Source organism: Carassius carassius, chromosome 23 (assembly GCF_963082965.1).
Source record: "Carassius carassius chromosome 23, fCarCar2.1, whole genome shotgun sequence".
Lineage (NCBI taxonomy): Eukaryota > Metazoa > Chordata > Actinopteri > Cypriniformes > Cyprinidae > Carassius > Carassius carassius.
The window spans coordinates 11,244,355-11,259,852 of NC_081777.1; positions in this window are offsets into that span (position 1 = coordinate 11,244,355).

Below are 15,498 nucleotides of genomic sequence, written 5' to 3' on the forward strand. Positions count from 1 at the left end.
TCTGTTTGTTCATTCTCCTTAAATTGTTGCTCATTTGTTGCAATGAAGCAAATAAAACAATATAGATCACAGTTTATTGATTAAAGCTTTTGGTTCTATTTAGAACTCTCCGCTGAGTACCAGACAATAATTTGGATGATGGTATTCCAATTTTAAGTTTCATCTCTTGTTGCTTAGGCATGCAAAGAGATATTTCCACTTCAGAACAAGATCTCATTACTCATCTATGCTGCGAGTATTCAGACTCATTCTATATATGTGTATGTATGGGATGCGTCTGTCTTTCCCACAATATTTCTAAAAGGCAAAAAAGAATTGACTTACCACAGCAGCTGGAGAAAGAGAAGGAGATGGTCAAACCTCTTGTTCGGTACAAATCCATATTGCGCTGAAAGACGTCACTCGCCTGTTTAGCAGATCCCGTTACCAGTAACCACTTTGTAAGGAGATCACGTCGGGGTCACCACTTTGTAAGGTCCAGGCATTTGGCCCAAGGAAGGTATCCGGTGCTGGATGAAGGTTTCCTGCGTGTTCGGTCTTTCAGCGCATAGAGTTATTCAATTTAGGTTAAACTCAAATCTGACTCCATTTATTATCTAATCTGACTCCATTTTATTATCTAATCTGACTCCATTTTAGTATGACCTCAAATTTAGGTTGAAAGGCAAATTGGTTGTTTGTTGGTCTCTAATTATTATTGTTATTCTTCTGACATTTGATTATTCTAATTTAACTCTTTACTTTATTTTACTCGTTCATTAGGAATCTATGTCACTCAGGGTGCCCCACGACGGCCGTTCTTTTACGTGTGCCCCACGATCACAAACTCGCCAGTCTCAACAGTAGTCAGAGGTTATGACTAATCCGTTTAGTCCCCCTCAGCTACCCATGTACAACTTAGTTAAAGCTCAAAACAATAATAAGCGGTTCTGCTAGCACTATCTGTCTAGCCCTCAACAGTTATATAACTACGTACAACTTAATTAAAGCTGAGACAATAACCAGCGGTTCTGCTAGCACTACCTGTCTAGCCCTCAACAGTTATATAACTACGTACAACTTAATTAAAGCTGAGACAATAACCAGCGGTTATGACCAGTACTTTTACTAGCCCCCCATAGTTAATGCAACTGAATACAACTTAACTAAAGTCAAGCGGTTTAGCCAGAAATCTAAAACCTCACCTGATGTGCCCTATGCTCCATCTAGTCTGAGTTTTAGTATGCACTTAACCCTGGACCCAGATTTGCGGAAACATAGCCTTCACTTAATCTACTTGAGAAAATAATTTCAGAGTAAGTCAGAGTAATTCAAATGTTACAATTTATTATCAGTCAGGTAAGGATTATGCCAATTCCATAGCCAATTCATAGATATCAAATCAATACAAAACATCAAATTCTCAAAGATGAATCTAATAGTAAAATATGCATACCTGACTTTTAGAAAAATACATAGTATGAAGTGTGTGGACACACTTCATGCTATGGGCTCATTCCAGCTACAGAAGGCCCTGATCCTTTTGCTGCAATCGTTTAAATACCTCAGACCAAGACAAACATTCACCGAGATGAAGACAGAAACTAACAATTGGAATTTGCATTAAGTCAGGTCCCAGACCAGGGTAGTTTACACCTCAAAGGGAACAGAAGGTAATTTACATGGAGGACCCTGGGAAGGGGCGCTCCCTCCCATTACAGTAGGCAAAATATCTCTTAATTCTTAGGAAATTAATTATCTTTTAATCTACTTTTGTAAGACTGAGACCATTGTACCAGTTGCACTGAGACAATTAAAATGAGACCAAACATGGCTGTAAATATCACTTGCATTAATATAGACCATTATATTCTACTATTGACCATTCTGAGTGTGCTATGTGAAGGGAAGGAATGGGATGAGAAGGAACTGTTGCATATGTGAGAGAGGCGTTTCCTGCATTTTCTCTCAGTGAGATGTGGGAACAGATGTCTGTATGTTAATGCACTGTGTGTCTTTAGTATGTCTCAGAAGATCAAAGTGTCTGAGGTTTCTGTAATTCTTACACACACATACCTAGTGTGCCTTTTGACTTAAAAGACGAGAGTGGTAAATGTTACAGACACATTTTAATGGAACTGTTCAGTCTATTATTGATTTTTATTTCTACTTTACCTTTATCCAAGGAAACAGAACTATGTGCACTGTATTTATCAGTGGGACAATATTCATACAACACTATGACCTATGAATAATTTAAAGGGGTCACTTGCAGGTCTCAGCAGCACGAAATATGTGCCCAGCAACATCTGATTCAAATATTGTGTTAATTAACAGTGAGTACTGGTTTCAGACATTACAGTGCTGTACTAGTACAGATTCATTCTGTCTGAAGGTAAAAGCCGTGCTCAAGGCGGAGCAATTCGACCAATCAGATGAAAGGAGCGTTTCAGCGCCTACCACAAGTGCGAATGAAATATTGAATATTGATTAGTGCTGTCAACGTTAACGTGTTAACGCATGCGATTAATTTTTGTCTGGTTTAACGTGTCAAAATTTTTTACACAATTAACGCAGCATCCGTATTTTCTGCCATCCGTTGGCTAGCTTTACATTATATGATCACGCTCTTATTCATTTAAATGCTTTTAAACATTTCAAGCACGGCAAGACAAAAGAGAATGCGCTGTCTGTGAATGCCCCTATGTGACACATACACACACACACACAATGCATAGACAGGGCGCCAGAATCCAGTTCTCTTAAACGCTTGAACTAACAATAAACATCCCAAAGTGCCAGTTTTGTCGATTATCCTCATAAGAGCAATCTTAAATGATTTATATAAAGTCTAAAATGAACAAAAAGAGTTGTGAGAGAATGAGGCGAGATCCATAGACAGTATATAAACGGTGAGATCCGCGTGTCTGTCTGCTCTTAAAGGGACAGCAGCCAATAAAGCTTCCTGTCAGTAAAGTTAAAGAACAAAGGGAACAAAGAAAATGACTCGCTGCTCTTGACTAAATAACTTTTGTAGCTTTAATAAGGATTAACTATTTAATTTATAGTTTATGTCAATGTCAATGTCACCTTTATTTATATAGCGCTTTAAACAAAATACATTGCGTCAAAGCAACTGAACAACATTCATTAGGAAAACAGTGTCAATAATGCAAAAATGAGAGTTAAAGGCAGTTCATCATTGGATTCAGTTATGTCATCTCTGTTCAGTTAAATAGTGTCTGTGCATTTATTTGCAATCAAGTCAACGATATCGCTGTAGATGAAGTGTCCCCAACTAAGCAAGCCAGAGGCGACAGCGGCAAGGAACCGAAACTCCATCGGTGACAGAATGGAGAAAAAAACCTTGGGAGAAACCAGGCTCAGTTGGGGGGCCAGTTCTCCTCTGACCAGACGAAACCAGTAGTTCAATTCCAGGCTGCAGCAAAGTCAGATTGTGCAGAAGAATCATCTGTTTCCTGTGGTCTTGTCCTGGTGCTCCTCTGAGACAAGGTCTTTACAGGGGATCTGTATCTGGGGCTCTAGTTGTCCTGGTCTCCGCTGTCTTTCAGGGATGTAGAGGTCCTTTCTAGGTGCTGATCCACCATCTGGTCTGGATACGTACTGGATCCGGGTGACTGCAGTGACCCTCTGATCTGGACACAGACTGGATCTGGTGGCCACGGTGACCTCGGAACAAGAGAGAAACAGACAAATATTAGCGTAGATGCCATTCTTCTAATGATGTAGCAAGTACATAGGTTGTTATGGGAAGTGTTTCCGGTTCCGGTTTACCTAATTAATGCAGCCTAAAAATCCTTTAACGGATTTGGATAATAAAAGCATATTAGTATGTTATGTGTATGCCAGGTTAAAGAGATGGGTCTTTAATCTAGATTTAAACTGCAAGAGTGTGTCTGCCTCCCGAACAATGTTAGGTAGGTTATTCCAGAGTTTGGGCGCCAAATAGGAAAAGGATCTGCCGCCTGCAGTTGATTTTGATATTCTAGGTATTATCAAATTGCCTGAGTTTTGAGAACGTAGCGGACGTAGAGGATTATAATGTAAAAGGAGCTCATTCAAATACTGAGGTGCTAAACCATTCAGGGCTTTATAAGTAATAAGCAATATTTTAAAATCTATGCGATGCTTGATAGGGAGCCAGTGCAGTGTTGACAGGACCGGGCTAATATGGTCATACTTCCTGGTTCTAGTAAGAACTCTTGCTGCTGCATTTTGGACTAGCTGTAGTTTGTTTACTAAGCGTGCAGAACAACCACCCAATAAAGCATTACAATAATCTAACCTTGAGGTCATAAATGCATGGATTAACATTTCTGCATTTGACATTGAGAGCATAGGCCGTAATTTAGATATATTTTTGAGATGGAAAAATGCAGTTTTACAAATGCTAGAAACGTGGCTTTCTAAGGAAAGATTGCGATCAAGTAGCACACCTAGGTTCCTAACTGATGATGAAGAATTGACAGAGCAACCATCAAGTCTTAGACAGTGTTCCAGGTTATTACAAGCAGAGTTTTTAGGTCCTATAATTAACACCTCTGTTTTTTCAGAATTTAGCAGTAAGAAATTACTCGTCATCCAGTTTTTTATATCGACTATGCAATCCATTAGTTTTTCAAATTGGTGTGTTTCACCGGGCTGCGAAGAAATATAGAGCTGAGTATCATCAGCATAACAGTGAAAGCTAACACCATGTTTCCTGATGATATCTCCCAAGGGTAACATATAAAGCGTGAAGAGTAGCGGCCCTAGTACTGAGCCTTGAGGTACTCCATACTGCACTTGTGATCGATAGGATACATCTTCATTCACTGCTACGAACTGATGGCGGTCATATAAGTACAATTTAAACCATGCTAATGCACTTTCACTGATGCCAACAAAGTATTCAAGTCTATGCAAAAGAATGTTGTGGTCAATTGTGTCAAACGCAGCACTAAGATCCAATAAAACTAATAGAGAGATACACCCACGATCAGATGATAAGAGCAGATCATTTGTAACTCTAAGAAGAGCAGTCTCAGTACTATGATACGGTCTAAATCCTGACTGGAAATCCTCACATATACCATTTTTCTCTAAGAAGGAATATAATTGTGTGGATACCACCTTTTCTAGTATCTTGGACAGAAAAGGGAGATTCGAGATTGGTCTATAATTAACTAGTTATGACTCAAATGACAATGAGGAATTAATAATAGTCAGAAGAGGATCTATGACTTCTGGAAGCACCTCTTTCAGGAGCTTAGATGGTATAGGGTCTAATATACATGTTGTTGGTTTAGATGATTTAACAAGTTTATACAATTTTTCCTCTCCTATAGTAGAGAATGAGTGGAACTGTTCCTCAGGGGATCTATAGTGCACTGTCTGATGTGATACTGTAGCTGACGGCTGAATGGTTGCAATTTTATCTCTAATAGTATTGATTTTAGAAGTAAAGTAGTTCATAAAGTCATTACTGCTGTGGTGTTGGGAAATGTCAACACTTGTTGAGGCTTTATTTTTCGTTAATTTAGCCACTGTATTGAATAAATACCTGGGGTTATGTTTGTTTTCTTCTAAAAGAGAAGAAAAGTAATCGGATCTAGCAGTTTTTAATGCTTTTCTGTAGGATATGTTACTTTCCCGCCAAGCAATACGAAATACCTCTAGTTTTGTTTTCCTCCAGCTGCGCTCCATTTTTTGGGCTGCTCTCTTTAGGGTGCGAGTATGCTCATTATACCATGGTGTCAAACTGTTTTCCTTAACCTTCCTTAAGCGTAAAGGAGCAACTTTATTTAAAGTGCTAGAAAAGAGAGAGTCCATAGTTTCTGTTACATCATCAAGTTGTTCTGAGGTTTTGGATATGCTAAGGAATTTGGATACATCAGGAAGATAACTTAAAAAGCAGTCTTTTGTGTTAGAAGTGATGGTTCTTCCATACTTGTAACAAGAAGTAGAATTTACAATTTTGGCTATATGAATTTTGCAAAGAACTAAATAATGATCTGAGATATCATCACTTGGCTGAATAATTTCAACACCATCAACATCAATTCCATGTGACAGTATTAAATCTAGAGTATGATTTCGACAATGAGTAGGTCCTGAAACGTGTTGTCTAACACCAATAGAGTTCAGAATGTCTATAAATGCTGATCCCAATGCATCGTTTTCATTATCAACATGGATATTAAAATCACCAACTATTAAAACTTTATCTGCAGCCAGAACTAACTCGGATGTAAAATCACCAAACTCTTTAATAAAGTCTGTATGGTGCCCTGGTGGCCTGTATACAGTAGCCAGTACAAACATAACAGGGGATTTATCATTAACATTTGTTTCTTTGGATAATGTTATATGAAGTACCATTACTTCAAATGAGTTATACTTGAAGCCTGCCCTCTGAGAAATCCTGAAAACGTTGTTATAAATTGAAGCAACACCTCCACCTTTGCCTTTTAGACGTGGCTCATGTTTATAACAGTAATCTTGGGGGGTGGACTCATTTAAAATAATGTAATCATCAGGTTTTAGCCAGGTTTCTGTCAAACAGAGTACATCTATATTATGATCAGTGATCATATTATTTACAAAAAGTGTTTTCGTAGAAAGGGATCTGATATTCAATAAGCCAAGCTTTATCATTTGTTTATCCATATTGCTTCTGTTTTTTATTTGTTGAACCTCAATTAAATTGTTAATCTTAACTTGGTTTGGACGTTTTTTGTATTTTCTAGTTCGGGGAACAGACACAGTCTCTATAGTGTGATATCTAGGTGAAAAAGTCTCTATGTGCTGAGAATTAACTGACCTCTGTGACGGGAGGCAGCTAGCAGACGGTCGGTTTAGCCAGTCTGTCTGCTTCCTGACCTGGGCCCCAGTTAGTCAAGTATAAACACTAAGACTATTTGCCATATTTCTAGAGAGAAGAGTGGCGCCACCCCAGGAGGGATGAAGACCATCTCTTTTCAACAGGTCAGGTCTGCCCCAAAAGCTCGTCCAATTGTCTATGAAACCTATGTTATTCTGTGGGCACCACTTAGACATCCAGCCATTGAGTGATGACAATCTGCTATGCATCTCATCACCACGGTAAGCAGGGAGGGGACCAGAGCATATTACAGTGTCTGACATCATGCTTGCAAGTTCACACACCTCTTTAATGTTATTTTTAGTGATCTCCGACTGGCGAAGTCGAACATCATTAGCGCCGGCATGAATAACAATCTTACTGTATTTACGTTTAGAATTAGCCAGCACTTGTAAATTTTGCCAAGATGTCAGGCGCTCTGGCTCCCGGTAAACATTTGACTATGGTGGCTGGTGTCTCTATATTCACGTTCCGTACAATAGAATCACCAATAACTAGAGCACTTTCATCAGGTTTCTCAGTGGGTGCATCACTGAGTGGGGAGAACCTGTTTAATGTTTTGATCGGAACAGAAGAGCGGTGTTTTGACCCACGACTACGCTGCCTCACCGTCACCCAGTTGCCCTGCTGCTGGGGCTCTGTTTCCGGAACCGAACAATGTACAGGAATCCCTGAGCTAGATGCATCCAAAGCCGTATCTAGAGCCCTAACATTCTTACTGTCCTCAATTAAAGTTTGGATGCGTGTCTCTAATTCTGAAATCTTCTCTGTCAGCCTAACTATTTCCCTGCATTTATCACATGTGAATCCCTCATCAGCGACAGAGATAGATAAACTGTACATGTGGCAAGAGGTGCAAGAAACAATGATAGGAGAAGCCATTACTCACCGTGCTTGATGAAAATTCTTACTGCGGTTGTTTGATGAACTTGTGAAAAACTGGAGCGAGGGAGAGGAGAAAAGAAAACAGCGATAGGTTCGAATGAAAACGCTAATGACAAGCTAACGAGTGCTAACGCTTTGCAGGTGTACTGCACTCACGTAAATAAAATAAAAGTGAACGATCAAAGTTAATCTGATAAGATTGATCGATAATATCAGAAATATGGTGTGAATTAAGTTATATTTTACCACTTTAAAAAACAGAGAGTGATAGTAAGATAAAGATTCTAGAGAAAAAAATAAAATAAAAACAGCTACACGGAGCTACAATTTGCTACAGAAGGCCAACAGGAAGTAGAGAAAACACTGTCCAACAGCGACACCCGCAGGCAGTCAGTAGAAACTAGTGAAACCAGTGCAGACTGCATATAACTTTGATAACTTTATTAAATTTCTGTATATTTCCTAACTGTTAAGACAGGAAGGGCAGAAGTAAACATGACATTTATTATGGGTTTATGTTAGCATTGTTTTAAGTTTACTTAAATTAAAAACTGTTATATTTTTGAAGCCTAATAATAAATGTAAAAAAAAAAAAAACATCAGTAGCTGTATTAATATCAGTAATACTGGCCTTCATTCATAAAAAGATGCCATTTAAACAAGTATTTAAAATATACTGTCTTTATGTTGTTTCTACATTAATTTGATTAACTGTGAAATTTTTACATTAAAAAATATATTAAAAACGTACAAAAACATTTCTTTTTTATTGCGATTAATTGCGATTAATCACAGAAAAAATGTGTGATTAATCTAGTTAAAGTTTTTAATCGATTGACAGCACTAATATTGATATGTCATGCCAGCTTTATATAGTTTGGATAAATGCACGTTCACGGCATTCTTAAAAAGATAACGAAATCGTTCAAAATGGACAAAACCCGTGCAGCATACTTTTCGCCTAATGAGCAACAGCTTCTTATGGAAAATATGAAGAAGTGAAACATTTAATATGTAAAAAAGGCAATACAGCTGCTGTAATAAAGCAAAGAGAGAATGCCTGGCAAACAATAGCGGACCGATTGAATGCGTAAGTATTCTAAATAACCAGTGCTCCACTGAAACCCTCATAATTACAATCCAAGGAGTTTCTTGTCATTTTAAAAAATTATTGTATTCTTTGCTTTAAATGTGATCAGTGGACAAGCATTTAAAATGAAGAATAATTGCAAACACTTACCCACTATGTACATCTATTTGATCTATTTAGTTTCTTTTATGTCTATCTGTTTAATCTTTTTACTCTTATGTATTTGTATGTAGGTTTTGTTTCTAATTGATTTGATGTAATCTATAATCAGATCATTTGCTCTATTTTATCCATCTAATCTATTTTATCATTTGTATCTATTTATTCCGCTTAAAGAACAAACATGTCTGCATGGCCAAAAAAGGACTTGGCAGCAAGTCAAGATTAAATACAAGAATATTTTGCAGGCTGGTAAGTGACTTGTTTGTGGAGGACATAGGTGACATGTTTGATGACATTTTAATGTCTTTGCTGATTTTAGCAATAAAAAAAAAATCATAACTCTGGTACGGGGGGGTGGCCCTCCAACCCAAGACTTCACCATAGCAGAGGAGTTGGCCCTTGACATAAAAAATGGGAAGCCAGTGATTGAAGGGACCCAAAGAGGGACAGTCACTGACTCTGGCCCAGCAAGGGATACTAGCCTCCTCATATGGTACATTATTGCCATACTACTGCACATGGAAAATATTGAAATCCATATATATTTTGTTATGTGGACTGTAAATATAATTAGAATAAGACTATAATTCGTAGGTGAATACTCTTTATTAAATCATAGGCTTTGCATGTCCTGTCAAAAATATCAATACTGTATTGAAAGTATTGAATAAGGCAAAGGAAAGCCACATCTACACCAGTAGAGTGCACTTCTGCCGATGATGAGACCGTGTCGCTGGACTCCAGAAGGCTCGAGGTATCATGTCAATTTTGTGGAAATAGACACATTCAAGTTCATAATAGATAAGAAGTCAGAGAAGTGGTACTAATAGAAAATATTTGTTACAGGATCCTGACACTGGGCAGCCTGATAACATAGTGAGTATTGCCTACAGTAAATTTACATTATTTAAAAAATTCTGCTATGCTAACTAAAAGGTGTTTACAAAAGAAAGCTGCAGGACATGGACCTTGAGGTGCAAATTAAACGCAAGACACTGAGGAAACTGGAACTGGAAATGTATTAACACAATGTATTAATCATCATAATTTTTTTCTCTCCAAAGCTCCAAGCTGACTAGTGATAACAGCAAAATAAAAGAAAAATATTCTAAAACCATTGTGGTCTTGTAACTTTTTTTATGAATGTCAAGTACACTATAGTTATTGATCCAGTGAAGTGGAACTAGAATTTGGGAAGATAACCACAGTGTGTGCTAATGCCAAATAAAATGCAGGTACACATGAAAGTTATATAGCCTACATTGTCCTTTACTAAGGGATGGGCTAAATCAAAACTAAACACGTCACATGCTCTGTCTTGGGAGGCTATCCGGTGGTCCAGGCACTGAAATCGTGATTTCAGGAGGCCAAAGGTCATTTCAATTCGAGCCCTGGTTTTGGCATGGGCTTGGTTGTAAGCTTGCTGTGCTGGGGTTTGGGGGTCTGCAAGGAGAGTCATCAGAAATGTCTCACGGGCATAGCCTTTGTCCCCCAGCAGCACACCAGAGAACTCACCTACGAATACAAAACATAATTCTTACAAGTACTGTACTCTTGATGTTCAAGGTGCTTAAAAAAATGGTGTGGCTTACCTAGAGAGAGTCTCTGGTAAATTCTACTGGCCCAAAAGATTCTGGATACATGGACTGAGCACTTTGCCTCTAAATTTGTGATAAGGTTGTTTTTTTAACCCAACCGTTGGGTTACACATATTCGGTAAATGTGTTGGGTAATCTTAAAATTCTTAAAAAATCATTATTTTTCGTCGTTGGGCTATTTTTAGTTATAACCCAACTGTTGGGTTAAATTTGTTTCCCGCTTCACTCTGGTTCAAATTTTAACGGTCCAGTCAGCGACTCAGCGGACATCAGCGGCAGCCTGCCTGATTATGAAGGGTATAGTAACTGTTAATATAATCGTATGATGTATATAACTGTTATAACATTAAGTAATGTTTGACACCATGGTATAATGAGCATATTTGCACCCTAAAGAGAGCAGCCCGAAAAATGGAGCGCAGCTGGAGGAAAACAAAACTAGAGGTATTTCGTATTGCTTGGCGGGAAAGTAACCTATCCTACAGAAAAGCATTAAAAACTGCTAGATCCGATTACTTTTCTTCTCTTTTAAAAGAAAACAAACATAACCCCAGGTATTTATTCAATAAAGTGGCTAAATTAACGAAAAATAAAGCCTCAACAAGTGTTGACATTTCCCAACACCACAGCAGTAATGACTTTATGAACTACTTTACTTCTAAAATCGATACTATTAGAGATAAAATTGCAATCATTCAGCCGTCAGCTACAGTATCACATCAGACAGTGCACTATAGACCCCCTGAGGAACAGTTCCACTCATTCTCTACTATAGGAGAGGAAGAATTGTATAAACTTGTTAAATCATCTAAACCAACAACATGTACTGTATGTTAGACCCTATACCATCTAAGCTCCTAAAAGAGGTGCTTCCACAAGTCATAGATCCTCTTCTGACTATTATTAATTCCTCATTGTCATTAGGATATGTCCCCAAAACCTTCAAACTGGCTGTTATTAAGCCTCTCATCAAAAAACCACAACTTGACCCCAAAGAACTAGTTAATTATAGACCAATCTCAAATTTCCCTTTTCTGTCCAAGATACTAGAAAAGGTGGTATCCACACAATTATATTCCTTCTTAGAGAAAAATGGTATATGTGAGGATTTCCAGTCAGGATTTAGACCGTATCATAGTACTGAGACTGCTCTCCTTAGAGTTACAAATGATCTGCTCTTATCATCTGATCCTGGGTGTATCTCTCTATTAGTTTTATTGGATCTTAGTGCTGCGTTTGACACAATTGACCACAACATTCTTTTGCATAGACTTGAACACTTTGTTGGCATCAATGGAAGTGCATTAGCATGGTTTAAATCGTACTTATATGACCGCCATCAGTTCGTAGCAGTGAATGAAGATGTATCATATTGATCACAAGTGCAGTATGGAGTACCTCAAGGCTCAGTACTAGGGCCACTACTCTTCACGCTTTATATGTTACCCTTGGGAGATATCATCAGGAAACGTGGTGTTAGCTTTCACTGTTATGTTGATGATACTCAGCTCTATATTTCTTCGCGGCCCGGTGAAACACACCAATTTGAAAAACTAATGGAATGCATATTCGATATAAAAAACTGGATGACGAGTAATTTCTTACTGCTAAATTCTGAAAAAACAGGTGTTAATTATAGGACCTAAAAACTCGTAATAACCTAGAACACTATCTAAGACTTGATGGTTGCTCTGTCAATTCTTCGTCATCAGTTAGGAACCTAGGTGTGCTATTTGATCGCAATCTTTCCTTAGAAAGCCACGTTTCTAGCATTTGTAAAACTGCATTTTTCCATCTAAAAAATATATCTAAATTACGGCCTATGCACTCAATGTCAAATGCAGAAATGTTAATCCATGCATTTATGACCTCAAGGTTAGATTATTGTAATGCTTTATTGGGTGGTTGTTCTGCATGCTTAGTAAACAAACTACAGCTAGTCCAAAATGCAGCAGCAAGAGTTCTTACTAGAACCAGGAAGTATGACCATATTAGCCCGGTCCTGTCAACACTGCACTGGCTCCCTATCAAACATCGTATAGATTTTAAAATATTGCTTATTACTTATAAAGCCCTGAATGGTTTAGCACCTCAGTATTTGAATGAGCTCCTTTTACATTATAATCCTCTACGTCCGCTACGTTCTCTAAACTCAGTCAATTTGATAATACCAGGCGCCTAAACTCTGGAATAACCTACCTAACATTGTTCAGGAGGCAGACACACTCTTGCAGTTTAAATCTAGATTAAAGACCCATCTCTTTAACCTGTCTTACACATAACATACTAATATGCTTTTAATATCCAAATCCGTTAAAGGATTTTTAGGCTGCATTAATTAGGTTAACCGGAACCGGAATCACTTCCCATAACACCCTATGTACTTGCTACATCATTAGAAGAATGGCATCTACGCTAATATTTGTCTGTTTCTCTCTTATTCCGAGGTCACCGTAGCCACCAGATCCAGTCTGTATCCAGATCAGAGGGTCATTTCAGTCACCCGGATCCAGTACGTATCCAGACCAGATGGTGGATCAGCACCTAGAAAGGACCTCTACTGCCCTGAAAGACAGCCGAGACCAGGACAACTAGAGCCCCAGATACAGATCCCCTGTAAAGACCTTGTCTCAGAGGACCACCAGGACAAGACCACAGGAAACAGATGATTCTTCTGCACAATCTGACTTTGCTGCAGCCTGGAATTGAACTACTGGTTTTGTCTGGTCAGAGGAGAACTGGCCCCCCAACTGAGCCTGGTTTCTCCCAAGGTTTTTTTCTCCATTCTGTCACCGATGGAGTTTCGGTTCCTTGCTTCTGTCGCCTCTGGCTTGCTTAGTTGGGGTCACTTCATCTACAGCGATATCGTTGACTTGATTGCAAATAAATGCACAGACACTATTTAACTGAACAGAGATGACATCACTGAATTCAATGATGAACTGCCTTTAACTATCATTTTGCATTATTGACACACTGTTTTCCTAATGAATGTTGTTCAGTTGCTTTGACGCAATGTATTTTGTTTAAAGCGCTATATAAATAAAGGTGACTTGACTTGACTTGACTTAATGTGTCTGATACGTTAATTATTCTTTTTTAAACGTTAAAAAAGTTTTTATTCCCTTTAGTCCATTTGTTTCCCACAGAGAGGAATCCTGTTTGTTCGCCATCATTAATACATTAAAAGATTAGCTGCAAAACTTTTAACAAGCATTACTTAAAGTTGATAAAAATGTCTGGTGAAATGTGAAAGTTTGACGAAATCATTAGAATTAAGCTAGAAAAGCCGCACGGACCATTTATCGGATCGGACCAGTGAAAGAAGCTGCTCGAGCGACTCGCGAGCTGAGCTCACATTAGTCATGCAACAGACAACAGACTCCGCGAGGATCGTTTGAATGCACCTGCAATTTTCCGTTATTAAAGGTCAAAACCCAGACGAAAGAAAAGCGCGCAGTCGTGAGGCTATCCGCTCTTTCAGCGGGAAATTTATACCAGTGCCCTAAATTTACATAACATTACTCCTACAACCAACCTTTAAGAGGGGAGCGTAAAACAGAAGCCATATTCGTCTTAGCGCACCAGCACTAATTAATTGTACAGTAAATGTGTTTTCATGGTTTATTCATATTGAATATTGCTATGCATCTATCAGAATACCCTATAATTACAGCAATTTCTCTTATGAAGCTAGATTGATTGACATGTTTTTTAAATGTGTTGTACTAAATGTGTTTATAATGGACTTTTTCGTGAAGGAACAATAGAATTTCTGCCTGTTAATTGAAATATTTCAAGGTAAGTAACCTATTTAAATTAATGATACATAAGTTTTCAATTTTACTTACACCTATGACTTCCAAAAATTATGAAAAAAACAAATGTGGTGAAATAAGTGTATTGTTGCATTCCGTCCAACAAAGCTTCCTTTCATTTACAGTGTACTTTTGTTCCTCCCTAAGTCCAAATCAGTCAAAGGGTAAAGGGTGGTAAAATTTACTCACATTAGCCGCAAATATTGCCACAAATTTTCTGGAGGGAGTGAAAACTGGTTTAGTCTGTCTCTTAGTGCAAATGATAGTAGATCCCCACTGTAAAAATTTGACCCTCTGGAGTCTAAGGGTATTTTTGGGGCCTGGAGAAGTTTTATCATGCTCTGACATTTGTGCTTTTTTCAGTTTCTTATAAATATCTAAATGGGTAAAGTCTAATCTCAATGTAATCAGCACAAACTGGGCTATAGATATCTCTCTCATATCTCTTCGTTGAGTATTCACAGAGTTACAGTTTATTTTAATGACGTGTTTGTAAATGAAGATCAGCGCAGACAAAGGCTGCAGACAGCACACCTTGTTTGTTATCTTTATTTTATGTGCACAAAGTTTTGTTGTTATTATGTCTGTATCCAAAAAAAAGTAGACCCTTTACAGATTCGATTGATGTATTGCTCTTATATGTACGATTAAAACTGAAAGTGTAATTTAAGTTCTTTTCGGGGTTATCAGGAGAAAATGACTCAAAACGCGTATCCGCGTTAATCGACTCCAGAGGGTTAAACTGTAAGCTTAGTTTTTTTTTAACTTGTGATTTCTCTGTACTTTTGTCATTTAAAGGCCTTCGTGCAGAAATTGTCTTTAAAACCCTTCCTGCCATCTGCACCATACCACACAAATGGAAAAATGGTGTGCACATCATACACGGAAATGAAGCGGTCCTTCATTGACATTCAACCTGTAAGTAAAAGCACCACTTAAAATTACACAGTGCCCTGTGTAATCAAGTCACCTTTATTTATTTTGTATAAGACACACGTTGTACAATACAAATCGTTCCAAGAAGATATTTAAAAAAAAATGATGACAGAAATTTAATTTATGGGTGAATTATCACTTTAACCA